Source organism: Pteropus medius, unplaced genomic scaffold, assembly GCF_902729225.1.
Source record: "Pteropus medius unplaced genomic scaffold, Ma_sr-lr_union100, whole genome shotgun sequence".
In the NCBI taxonomy this organism is placed as follows: Eukaryota; Metazoa; Chordata; class Mammalia; order Chiroptera; family Pteropodidae; genus Pteropus; species Pteropus medius.
The window spans coordinates 20,486,047-20,499,852 of NW_024344240.1; the positions used below are offsets into that span (position 1 = coordinate 20,486,047).

Consider the following 13,806-nt stretch of genomic DNA (forward strand, 5'->3'; position numbering starts at 1 on the left):
ACATTTTGGAATATTTCTTTTCAATTTTTCTAAATTCATATAATTATCCATTTTATTTTATACATTCTAACGGGACCATGTTGTAAGTGTTATTCTGCCAATTATATTTTTCACTTAACATAGTGCGGCAGACCTTGCAGGCTGGGTAACCCAATACTCATTTCCAACCCTCATCTCCCTGCCTCCCTGTTTTCTACAGTTTTGGAAAGCTAAATACTCACTTTACTAACATCCCTTGCTAGCAGAGGTGTCCATGTGTTAAGGTTTTAGCTAATAAGATGTAAAGAGACATTAGCTAAGAAATTTCCAAGAAACCTGCTCTCCTGATAAAAGGTAGATAAGCAGCAGTTGCCACCACTACTCCTTCTCTGCTCTGGAGGTGGACTTGCTGCTGGAAGCTGCAGTAGCCCTCTTGTGACCATGAGAAGTCAAGTATTAGAAGGTTCACAGATATGGCAAGATGTGGTCCTGACGTTGCTGAATCCCTGAACCAAAGCCAGCAGCTGCCTACGTTTCAACTCATGATGAGAGAAAAATAAATCCTACTTCCTTCAGCCACTGCAAATCATTATTTTTATTAGTTGCAGCCAAAAGCATTCCTGACATAAATGTAATAAGTAAACAGCTTCCCCTGCTATTGAATTTACTAGTCTCCAATATCATTTTAAATGGCTACATTGTATTTTATCAAAGAGATGTGCTATAAATCATTTAACCAGTTTTCCATCGCTCAACTTTTAGATCATTTCCCATTTAATACACTGTGATGAAGATTTTTATAGACAAAACTGCACACATCCCTGATTATTTTCTTAGAACAAACTCATAGAGATGGGTTTCCTGGTCAAAGGGCATCCATATTTTTAATGCCGATACCAATTTTTACTCTAACCAGCAGCATATGAGAAAACTCATCTTCCCATTTTCTCCTCAATATGGGAAATTGTCATTTTTAAAAAATTAAAAATCAGGCTAAAAAGTACCTCATTACCTCATAATGTCTGAGGTTCCTTTTCAAACTAAACATCTCTGATTCAACTTGTGAAAAATAAGAGATTTGAATGTGGGTTTTAAAGGACTGAGAGCTGAATTCAGACTTGCAATTCATTTATAAAGCAATGAAAATACTGCTGGCAGTGAGTTACAATTCTAATCCACACAAATCTTCCTATTATTGTAAGTCTGGTCTTGTTTCAGCAGTTGGCATCCCAAGCAAAAGTCAGTGTGGAACATCTGTAGCGGCTTTGAGACGACCCACACAGGCAAACGACCAGAAAACGGAGCCTAGAAAGGTAAGCGGATCTGTGGGAAGAAACACATTTTAAAAGGAATGAGGAGAAAAGGGAGAAGACCGCCAAAGGCAGAGCCTATAGCTCACCTCTGGGGTGCTTGCATTGTTTTTCCACCAAGTCAAGGTTTCCTCCCATCTCTACAGCTCCCTCTGTTTGGAAAGCTGTTCCTTTACATACTAGCAGATGGCTCTTTCTTGTCATCTGTGACTCAGCTTAAATAACACCTCCTCAGAGAGGTCTTCTCTAATCACGATACCTAAAGTAGCTTCACGTCGTCCTGTCTCAGTTTCTTCATGGTGCTCATCGACAGGCACCTGAAATGAATGTTCATGCTTATTTATATGTGTATGTGTTAATCATCAGGCTCCCCCACAGTGCAGTGTATCCTCAACCTGAGCATAAACCTCACTGCTATATCCTCAGCTTCTAGAACAGTGCCCAGTCAATATCTGCTGAATGAATGAATGAGAAAAGTAACTGACAGTTTCCTAAGCTCTAACCAAAAACACCATCAGAGATCATTGTGGAAAGCAACAGACGAACTGCTCTGGGGACATGGTAAGTATGCAGCTCTTGAAATGACACTGGGAGCTGAGGGAAGCCCAATGTCTAGAGACGGCTGCCACCTCTGAGCACCTCTGCTTCCCCTGCCTCATCAAATCCCATTCCATTGAACTCTAGGATCCAGGGAGGGCCATAGCATTTGCGGTTGGCTGTTACCAAAGGTATCATAGGGTGTGCCGTCAAGCAGGGCTTTGCACATTTGTTTCCGGTAAATGTTTTGTTATCAGTCTTTTAAAAGTTATTTAAGATTTTTTTCTTGTGAAAAATTTCAAACATAAACAATGTAAAGGGAATATTATAAAGAACCCCATATATCCATTACCCTTCTTATTTCATATCCTCTCACACATTGTGTACGTGTTGGGGCACTTTAAAGCACAGAACATACATCACATTTTGAACACAATTTTTAACTGTCCCTGTGTCCTGAAGTTGTCTTCAGGAAGGACAGAATGTTAGAAATGTACAGAACATATATAAAGAGTACCAACAAGTAAAGGTTGCATACTGACGCCTTAGAATCTAAGCAACATACTGCTTTTTTTCTCATTGACCTGCATGAAAGGGAAGGTTTTCAACTAAGTGCTGAAAAACACATTCAGAGCAAAACAAAGCCTTGATCCCTGTGGAAAACTGAGAAGGAGCCAGGCAATTTTCCAAAAGCACCCGACTCTAAACAGTAACGAGCCAGGTTAAATGGGCATTTCTGCCTGATACCCAGTTATTTCAGTTGTCACCTCTCTGGTTACTTAATTCCCTGCTTCATTCCTTCTAGATCATGGAAGGAGCTTTGTTCACTAACTGGCAATGCCTTTTCTTTTTCCTCACATAAACAATAGGGGAGTATTAATTATAGGTGTTTCTGAGGGCAAATGAGAAAGCAAGGGATTTTATCTAGCCATGGAGGGAGGGGGTCTCTGGGGCTGAGGGGCTGAGCACTCTGAGAGCTGACACCGTCAGGGATGCACACACAGACACAACTGATACTTGCTCAAGCACAGTACCTGGAACATGGCAAACATGAAATGGACAAATGAATGAATGACTTGGAACTATAGAGGTTGGAGGCCCAGTGGAATGCTGGAACCCTGACTGCCCAGGCAATGAATGTCCTGTGAGCAACAAACAACACCCACCTTACAAAATAACACATTAAAATGAATTTTAAGAATGTACTGCATTCACACAGGAGTTATTTTCCTTCTTCCACTGAACTTCTATCTTTGTCCTTTGTAGATTCATTTCTACACAGCTCAAATCACGGCATATGGGCAATTTTATACACATTCTTCCTCACTTAACACATTCCCACGTTGTTGATCTTCCTCTAAATTATTTTAAACGTCTGTATTGTTTGTAGGTACGTTTATAAAGCCAAACTTAATTCTCTGCTCTATTCCTTTCCTTTTTCTTCATTCATCTCCTTTTTTAGGGAGGTCCCGGATACTGTCCTTCCCTTTAGGTCCGTGCTCGTCTCCATCCTTCCTGCCTAGAGGCTCCCACCTGGAGGTCTCCCCGCCTCTAGGAACTGGCACACACTACTGCCTCTACCAACACCTTGCAACCCACTCTTTGCCTGGCCTATTCCTACTTACTTTTCAGGGCTCAGACTAAGTGTCATTATTCCAGGAAGCCTTCCCCGACTCTCCCAGCTCCCTTAACATCTTGCACCTCAAAGGTTAAGGCACTCATCGCACCATGTTACTGAATCGCTTGTCTTATGATCTGTTTGCCATCAGACTGTGAGCAGGAGCCATATTTCTGAGTGGTCTCATTAGCTGGGAGCTCTTGGTCTTCCTTGAGCCTCAGCTTCCTCATCTGTAAAAGGGGAGAGTGAGGCAGTACTGTGAAGATTCTTTGTACAGCATAAAGAGATGTAAAAATGTTGATAATTATTAATGACTATATGTCTGCTACCTAATTCTAAGGGACAAAAGGCAGTCACATACTTTTAATCTTTTGAGGATCACAGAATCAGACAAATAATGATAGCTAACATTTATGAAATGCTGTGGGTTCTGTAGTAGGCAGTTTATATGCATTTTCTCATTGTATCTTCATTCAGATGAATGGAGTAAGATCTAGTATTATTCTCATTTTCCAAAGGCTCAGAGACTAATTAGTTTTTCTGGGGCTACGATGCTTTAGAACGTGATGTCAAGAACCCAGTGCAAGCCACTCCCCACAAAAAATGCCCATACACACATCCACACAAAATAGTGCATATAATTTCCAGGAGTTCAAGGATCCCCTAAAGCCAATCTTCTTTGAACCCCTGATTAAAGGACCCACATGCATGAAAGTAAATTTTGCAGAAAAATTCAAAGATTTGCAAATCCCACAAATCTGGGAGGTTATGTGAGTAAACTGCGTCAGCGAGAATTCTAGAAAAAACCCTCACGCCTGGTTGTAAATCCTGAGGTCTAAGCAGACATTGTTTCCTTGGCAATTTAAAGTCACTGGGCTGATCGAAGGCTCTCAGCCCAAGCAGAAGCCACATGGCATGAATGCTGACAAATCAGGTGCTGGGAGAAGCTGATGGTACCAGCTGTCAAACATCAGCCACCAGCAACAACAGCCAGACGCTTCATGGTATGAAGAGTTTCTGGAGATATTCATTGATGTACTCCACAAACTAGAAAAGCAATAGCTAAACAAAACATAAGATGCCCGAAGGAAGCAAAGGAGGAGCAGGAACAAGATTTGTTAAACCGTATGGCTCTGGCCTGACCTAATCTCAGAATGCCTTGGAAATCGTGAGGCATCATTATGTGTATAAGAATTGCATGTGTCTCACAACGAGCAGGGTAAGAGATAGCAGCCTGGTCAACAGGTGAAACTCGTTCCACGGCAGAAAAATCCTTGGGACTGTACCTCAAGCCAAAATAAGCAATTAAAACTTGAAAAGCAAACCTGAGAGCCAGACTGCATTTCTCAGTGTGGCACCATGTGGGCAAAGTCTCAGAGACCACCTGGGAATGGAATGAGATGAGCCAGCACGGTTTCCATGGTGAAGGAGCCCTAAACCAAGAAACAAAGGCTTAGGGAGTGTGTGACATCCAGAAAAGCAGCCTGCTGAGTAGTATGAGGTGTGACCAGTGCTCACAAAGATGATGATGGAAACTGACTGTCCTCCCGGTCCATTCAGGACAGAAAAAATGGGAATGTGGCTGAAGGGACTGGTTGGGATGGGGATCACGGACAGCACCCTGAGAGAATACCCTACCCCTGAGAACTGTCAGGCTTGGAAATGACCTAAGCTACCAAGGAGTCACAAACAGCTATGGGGCCAACCAGCCCCTAAATGTCAGGGAGGCAGACTGCTTGGTGGAAACAAAGTTTATTTTGCCTTTAACAAGGGGCAAGAGGGTCTACTGTCAAATATACTGTTGGTGGTCCACGAATTAAACTTCTACCAGTGCAAAAAAGGAGAAAATTATAGGCCCACAATCCTTTATCTGTAATTCAGAAACCCCCAAAGTTCTGAAAATTGAAAGTTTTTTCCTGTGTGCAAATCATGTGGTAACCAAAATCTAACCTGAAATGATGTGTAATCATAGTTTTACTTACTACATCTAATGGGAATAATAGTAAGTCATACCGTGGCTGTATTAACATGTCTAATGGCCGAGTGCTACCAGGTCCCCCTGGAGCCTGACGCAACATAACATCTAATAAGCAAAAACTTTCCTTTAAAAAAATCAGATAAGCAATTATGGATACACACCTCCTTTTCTACACATCAGTAAAAGTGAAAGAAACGTTTGACCATTTGGGATGGGGTGAATATAATCGAAAAGAAACCTGCGATTTATGTGTCCTCACAGAATTCACAGATGAGCCTACCTCTATGTTTCTGGTTCCAGTTTGTAGTTTCCCTATTATGTTTAATTCTGTTAAACTCTAGCTTTGCACCTCTATAAATCCAAAGCAACATCAGATTTTTCATTCATATAGGAAACTCTGGAAAGCTGTCTACTGCAACGGTAAGTGAGAATGGATAATACAGTCATGGGTGGCCTGCTCCTCCCCCAGAAGAATGTGAACTAGTGAACTTGATCCCTTTCACTTCCAGAGCTCTATAATTTTAGAATCGGAGAATAAAACAAAATTAAAGATGAAGCATTTTCTCAAGGATTCAAATAGTATTTTCGGTGAGAAGGAACTCCAAGCTTTTATATCAGATGGTCTACTTTTCCCATTCCACAGCCGAAGGGCATTTGCGGGGCAAGGGGACAAAGAAAGAGGATCGAAACAGGGAGTAAAGATGGTTTAGAAGCAAAATGACTGAGATTCAAAGTCAGATATTACTACAGTTGTGTGACCCTAGAAAGTTTACCTCCCTGAGGCTGAATATCATCTGGAACCTGGAGAAAAACGATACTTTCCTCACAGGGTTTTTATGAGGAGTAAATGACATGCAAAACATCCGGTACATGGCAGGCACTCTATATGTGGCAGCTATTCTTGTTGCTGCTGTTAGATTCTGGAACTTGAACAGTGCTTGGCTTCACTCCTTATTTTACCAGATTGCCTGGCTCAGCAGAATGCAGGGAGTATTGACTTCATGAGCACAGAGCCAGTGGATAATAAACACACATAGCAACAAATCACATCGGTAAGCCAATCTCCCTCAGCTAATAATTACTTCTCAGGTCCCTGCATTTGTTTTGTTAGAGGAACTAAATAGGTCCTAATGGCTATGAAACCAAATCATCTAGGAGCGAGTGAATTTCATCAGCATTAGCGTTTCTGTTGAGGGCCTGGTACTGTGAGAGAGTCCATGCAAAGCTATTCCTCTTAAAGGAGGTTAAGCGAAAGAAAAACAAAACCCAGAGGTCAAACTGGTATCCATTACAGGTGCTTATGTAACTCGTGCAAGTAGCACAGAGGAAGCCTATCCAAAATAAAGACCTTTTATATTTTCTTAACATAAGGTCTTTCTATATATTGGAATTTTATACAGTGAACATGGGTTACGTTTAAAATGAGAAAAAAATTTCAAAGAAAAAATACAAATAGTGGTATAGTAAACAGAGATTATTTAACACACATTTAAATAATGGAATGTGTGCCAACATTTGGGAATGCAGCGGTACTTTGGTGGGAGACTTGAGAAGAAAGGAGGGCACCTCATGCTGCCTAGAGGTAAAGGGGACAAGTCAGGCTTCCCTGAGGAGGTGACCCTTAAGGTGAGACTCGAAGACTGAATGATGGTTTGCCAACAGGAGGCTAAATTAGTATAAGTACAGACTCTTTAGAGGACAATCTGGGAATATCTATCAGATTTGAAATGTGCCTATCCCTTGACTCAGATAGTCTTCTACTAAGAGGAATGCCAGCAAACATACACAAAGGACTATATAAAAAGATGTTATTGCATCGCTGTATATAATAGGATGACACTGAAAATAACTTAAATGTCCATTAATAGAGATTGTTTATATAAATGATGATGTAGCATATACCAGAACAATATGGCCATGAAAAAGAATGAAATTAAATTTATACATAGTATATTAAGTTTTAAAAGGCAAGTTATAGCACAGTGTAATCTTATTTTGTAGAAAGAATTTAATATATTTTTACACATAAAAATGTTTGCATATGAATAGGCAAAGTCTGAAAAGATATGCGACAAACTATATGAGGCATATTGCGGGGCGGGGAAGCAGAGAGAGGGGAATTCACTTTGTCATTTACTCAATATTTACATTTTTTACAATGACAATATATTTTTATATCTTAAAACTTTTTTCTTTTTTTGTTAAGTTTACTAACTGGACAGTTATGAAAACAAAAGAACAGAGATTTTAAAGAAAATGTGTTCAGAAACAGTTTGGCATCACTTGAATACAGGCAGCAGATGAGTCCAGAAGATGGAATTTAAGGCAGACTTTGAAAAAGAAGAAATAGAAATGTGGGATTTCAGCTTGGAGGATCTGACAACCGTAGTGGAGGGAACTCGGTAAGTGGTGAAGAGTGAGTAAACAGTGGAAGTACAAGAACCGAGAACCGGAGCATATTGTTCAGAGAGACAAGAACACTGTAGAGTAAAGCGGACCACGGATTTTCAAGAGTGGAAAGTACCAATTTTTTTTTTTTCAGTAGGAAGCATCTGCTGAGCAGACATACATTCTTTTAAAGGAAAGCATCTATTAAAGAATTAAGAACCAAAATGTCACTAAATACCTACTATGACCTTTGTTAGTATGGCCAGAGAGAGAGGCAGAGGAAGAGAGAAAATTCTTCAAAGCAACAGAAAAAGCCAGATGAAGTAATTAAAATGCCAATTACTTATAAATTGTTCCATCACAAATACCAGTGACACAATGGAAAAGTCCTCTGAAAAGTAAACCTCTCATCCAAGGACAGTTTAGACCAAACTGGGGCACTCTATACCCTAGGCTCTCCTTTCTGGTTCTTTCTTCCCGGTAGACCTCACTTACCCTCCCTCCCTTTTTAGAGCCCAATCTTTCTCTCAGAAAGATCTAAAATAAGTCATTTATACTTTGGTGTGAACTTACAGTCATTCTTACCTTTTGGTTTATTTTCATTTTAGGCCTTAGCTCTAAAGGAAAATCCTTTATTTTTTGTTTGTTTGTTTTTTGGTTTTTGTTTTTGTTTTTTTAAAGCAATTTTGAGCATTAGGAAACAGATGGAAGTAGCGGGAAAGAGAAGGTTCTTGCTGGTCGGTGGTAGAGGGTCCCCTACATTTGGAAGCTAGTCTTCTTTTCATATGCCTAAACAACTTGGAAACACCTTTCTCAGAATTTCTAATTTTGGTGCACGATCCACACATTTAATTCTAAAACACTGATGAGGTGAAGGGAGATGGAAACATTTCCTCAAACCACTTCTCCAAAACACATCAGCAAATAAACCGAAGATAAAGCAATTTTCTAATTAATCAACTGTAGATAAGAAAGCTAGGTAATTCTGGCTGAAAAAGTATTCTTGCTGTGATTAAATGGTCTCTTTGCCTGTCTACATCCATCAAATTAATTCAATAACTCTAAGTTCTCTTTTCATCTTGTGTTGTATGAGTATTAATTACTTTGACAGGTTTAAATGCTGACAACCTAACCATCTCACCGTCCTCTCTGAACAGTGGGCAGCTAAAAGGTATCTTTACGCTTCCTACAGGAGAGTCTAAAATAATGCTCACCTGATCCTTGGGAGAGAACTGGAAATGGCATGGGTGAAACACTGTCTCACTTTTGGAAAGGGGTTTCAATGAGAAAAATGTGATGATATAAAATGCTTTGCATACAAATGGCCAACAAATATATGAAAAGATGCTCAACATCGCTAGCTATTAGAGAAATGCAAATCAAAACCACAATGAGATACCATCTCACACCTGTTAGAATAGCTATAATCAACAGAACAAGTAATAACAAATGTTGGAGAGGATGTGGAGAAAAAGGAACCCTCATACACTGCCGGTGGGACTGCAAATTGGTATAGCCGCTATGGAAAGCAGTATGGAGGTTCCTCAAAAAACTAAGAATTGATCTACCATATGATCCAGCAATCCCTCTACTGGGTATTTACCCCAAAGACTTGAAAACCCATATCCGAAAAGATATTTGCACACTGATGTTCATAGCAGCATTATTCACAGTGGCTAGGACATGGAAGCAACCGAAGTGTCCTACGATAGATGATTGGCTAAAGAAGCTGTGGTGCATATATACAATGGAATACTACTCAGCCGTAAGAAGAGATGAAATACTGCCATTTGAGACAACCTGAATGGACCTCGAGATAATCATGCTAAGCGAAATAAGCCAGACTGAAAAAGTTGAAAATCACACGATACCACTTATATGTGAGATATAAACCTAAAAGCAACAAATGAAGAGGACAAACAGACTCAGGGACATGGGCAATGGACTAGAGGTTACCTAGTCCAGAGGGAGGAGGCGGGAGGTAGATGGAGTAAAGGGAGTCAAATATGGGTGGGTATGGGGAAGGTGAAGTGAGTAAAGGGGATCATATATATGGTAGCTGAAGGAAACTGGACTCTGGGTGGTAAACACACAATAGAATATATAGATGTCAAATTATAATGCATACCTGAAAATTATATAATCGTATTATTAACCAATATTACCCCAATAAACTTAAAAAAATTAAAAATAAATAAATAAAATGCTTTGACTCTAGGTTTCCCAATCTAACAAATAAATAATTTTAAAGCATCTAGCAACTGATAGGGAGAGTAGATGTATGTAGGGTTAATTTTCTTGAAACAATGATAAAAGGAGAAATGCAAATAGCAAACTTTTTTTTTTAAAAGTCCAATCTCACTAACAAGATTAACATGAGTGACCATTTTTTACCTATCAGATGGGCAAACTTTTTTTTTTTAATAGTCCTTCCAGTGTGGGAGTGTATTTAAGAAAGCAGATGCTGGTGGGAGTATAGATTGCTACATTCTTTCAAAGAGTAATTTGAAAAATTTTAAAAACATTTTTAATGTGCATTCCCTATGATTCAGCAATTCCATTTCTAGGGATGTATTCTAATAAAATAAATACACAAAGAAACATGTACAAAGATCATCTTTACAGTGATGTCGATAATAGCGAAAAGTTGTAAAAATCACAAATGCCCATTAATAGTGACCTGTGAGTAAATTATGTTATAAAATAGAATACTATGCAGTCATTAAAACTGATAATGCAGAAGTATATTGATTTGGAAATATATTCATAACATGTTATTAATAACAAAGGCAGGTTATAAAACCATGCACAGTATGTAATCCAACTTTTTAAAAGCAACACATACACACAAATATAAATTGAAAAGTGTTAAGCAGTTTATATACATACACACACTCTACACATATATTGAAAAAGTGTCTCAAATTCTCTTCAAAATACTCCAACAATGTGATATACAGATGTATGCCTTTTAATTTATACCCTAAAAGCAATTATTTAGCATTTGAAAGACCTCAATCAAAAGTTGGCACTCCAGAGGTGGTTATTGTAAGGTTTCAACAACTTTTACCTTTGATCAATAGCAGAGGGTTTGTTAATAAGAAGAATGTATACTAGAAATGATTTTTACTGGTAAAAAGACAGGTGTTCAAAATATATGGATCAGCCTAAAATGCTAACTCGGTAATTCTGCTTTCTCATAACCAGGGATGAGAATTAAATGAGCACAGAAGCCTAAGTCCCTCCAACCCAGTGTTATGGTGGGTTCTGTGACCTGAGCCAGTCCATGAGGTTAGCTGAATACTACAGGCACGATGCTTCTACCACATGCACCATGGTCTTTCATGAAGGTGCCTGTCTGAGTGCCTAGAAGGCCAGGAGCTAGGGCCTCACCAGCATTTCCCAGCATGCGCTATGTGCCTGCTTGATGCAGCTCTGTCCCTGGAGCTGAATTTGATCTGAGAACTGCTTTTCCTTTATCCTCTGCTTCTTAAGGAAGTTGCAGTGGTGGAGACCCATGGTCCTCACCTCCAAGGGTCTACAATCATTGGAGGCTACTGATATCCACCAAAAATGAACTCATTAATTGTGAACTACTGAACTGGCTCAGGTCAGTTTGCAACAAAGGCTGTAACATGCCAGAACTTTAGCGCTGATTATCTATGGATGGTGGGATTAAATTACTTCCACTCATTCATCCTCGATGTGCTTTCTAACTTGTCCTATAATGAACAGGTAGTTTGTATTTTATAAAGAACAAATAAAAGGAAACTTAAACTGCACAGACAGCACTGTCACCACCTGCTGGCAAACACTTAGAAGGACCACTCAGTTTGATGCAGACTGATTAACAGCAGAGACAGCAGACATGTAGTTCTGCTTGTTGGTTTCAGGTTGTTTTAAATTTAAGTGTAACATTTGGGTTATTTTGGAAAAAGATCACCTTCTATGATGGAAAACATACTTTAAGGTAGGGAGCTATTTTTAAGCATTATTATATGTAGACATTAAAAGAATCCTGACTTTTAAAAGCAAAATATAGTTCTTTTGACCAAGGCCTAAGTATTAGAGAAAATCATACTCTGCTGTATATAACACCCATTTGGCTACCTGTCAAATCATCTATATGTTCTTAAATGCATCTCCCAAAATATCAATATGTAAAGCAAAGCATATGTCTGCTGGAACCTTTTTTCACAAAGACATTTATTAACTGATGACTATAAGTGAGGTCTAAATTCTTCTAGTTGTCAGCGTGCATTGCCTCCTGACTTTTCCCCACTGCCTAGTGGCATTCACATGCTTCCATCAGTCCCATCTCCTGGCACTACTGTACAGCAACCCCTGAATGAAGTGTAAAGACATTCTTTACCAATACTACTACCCATGCACTGTGTGCTAATCTAGGGGTTTACTTCACAGGGCACCACTCCCCAAACAAAATATTTCCCCTCTCTTGATGGATGCTTTTGTTACTTCAGGTTGGCATATCCCTACCTTTCCCCCTCAACCCCATGCCATCTTCTTGGGGCCCAGATCAAGTATCTCTTCAGTAAGGCCTTCCTTAATTTCTCCACCTAGAATTAAATGTTTCCTCCTCTGTGATCCTAGAGTGTTTTGTTGATTCCTTTCTTGCTGCACTTGTTTCACTTTAACTTATATAATAGCGTTGTAAATGTGAGTTATATGCATGAGTAGACAGGGACACTAACCATTCACAGAGTGACCTCCCATGATGCTTGACAAATAACAGGTGCTCCATAAATATTCATTGAGTATTTGTTCAGTTGAAGATGTTGGCCTTTGATTACATGGCTCAGAGCTGACCATTGACAGGAGCCACTGACTTTGATATGCGTATATACAAACAAACATATACACCATGGATAACCAGCCACAGTAACAAGATCACCAAGGGCAGCAGCTCCAGATGCAAGGTCAAAACACTGACCACTGGTTACATCCAGTTTAAGTCACTTTAAGGGACTAGTTCTTTAGATATTTTCAATCACACAGTTAGTTGCCAAAACTGATACAATCAGTAAGGCCATAATCTCTCCTGTCTTAATATCTCTGCTGAATTCAAATAGGGGCATAAGAGTCTTAGTCCCAAAATTTGAGTTCTATAAGCAAAACACGTTCGGCATAGACACCAAAAGCAGGAAAAGGCAACAGTTACAACAATGCTGCAACAGGCTAACTTCTTTTCAGGCTGCTGTCTGACTGACAGAGGCCTCCTGGTGCTCTGTAGCACTTGACTTTTGAATCTTTTTACAGATGACCAGCCCGGCTCTCCCCTGCCAAGCCTGGCTTTCCTCCTTGCCCGGCCCCTGACAACTCACCTTAGGAAATGGGGAGTCTGCTGCCCTCGGTACATCCATCCTGCCATCTAGGAGCCACTGCCCTCAGATCCCTCCCATTCCTTTCCTCTCTCCAAGGCAAGAAGTCGCTACAAGAACATCACCCTCTTTCCTCCCTTCCCCCAATCATCTCTCTCTCCTATTACACTACTGGTCATTTCTACACATTATTTATACATCCTCTTTCATTATAAATATGGTACTTGGAATCCTTATCTGAAATAAATGAAAAACACACAAATCTTTTTAACAGAAAGAGTGGTATAAGACATATGCATTTACGTTCGGGACCAGTGTACACAAGTATGCATATACATGTGTGCGCGTGCACACACACACACATACAATGGGATTTTCTGCCTCCACAGCTATTCACACAGAGGACAAACAAGATTTTACCTGCAACCATTAAATTCACTTTTTACAATGGAAGGGACCACAAAGGGACCACAATGGGCCCAGACTTTTGGATTCAATGCAGGGAGAACTGCCTCCCCAACACTACCACTGCTTCATACTTAAAAGAGAAGGAACAATATGGGTCTGCCAATACTTTACCAAGTTGAGGAATTTTTTTAAGTCACTATCTATTTTGGAAAAAAGATACTTTAATATCAAATGGACATGCTATCAAAA

General features: G+C 39.6%; 1 protein-coding gene across 2 annotated transcripts in view; it reads right to left on the reverse strand.

The window, feature by feature from the left end:
- Positions 1–13,806, reverse strand: part of TMCC3 (transmembrane and coiled-coil domain family 3) — a 238,115-nt gene that overhangs the window by 146,720 nt on the left and 77,589 nt on the right. The gene's annotated exons all lie outside the window — the stretch shown is intronic.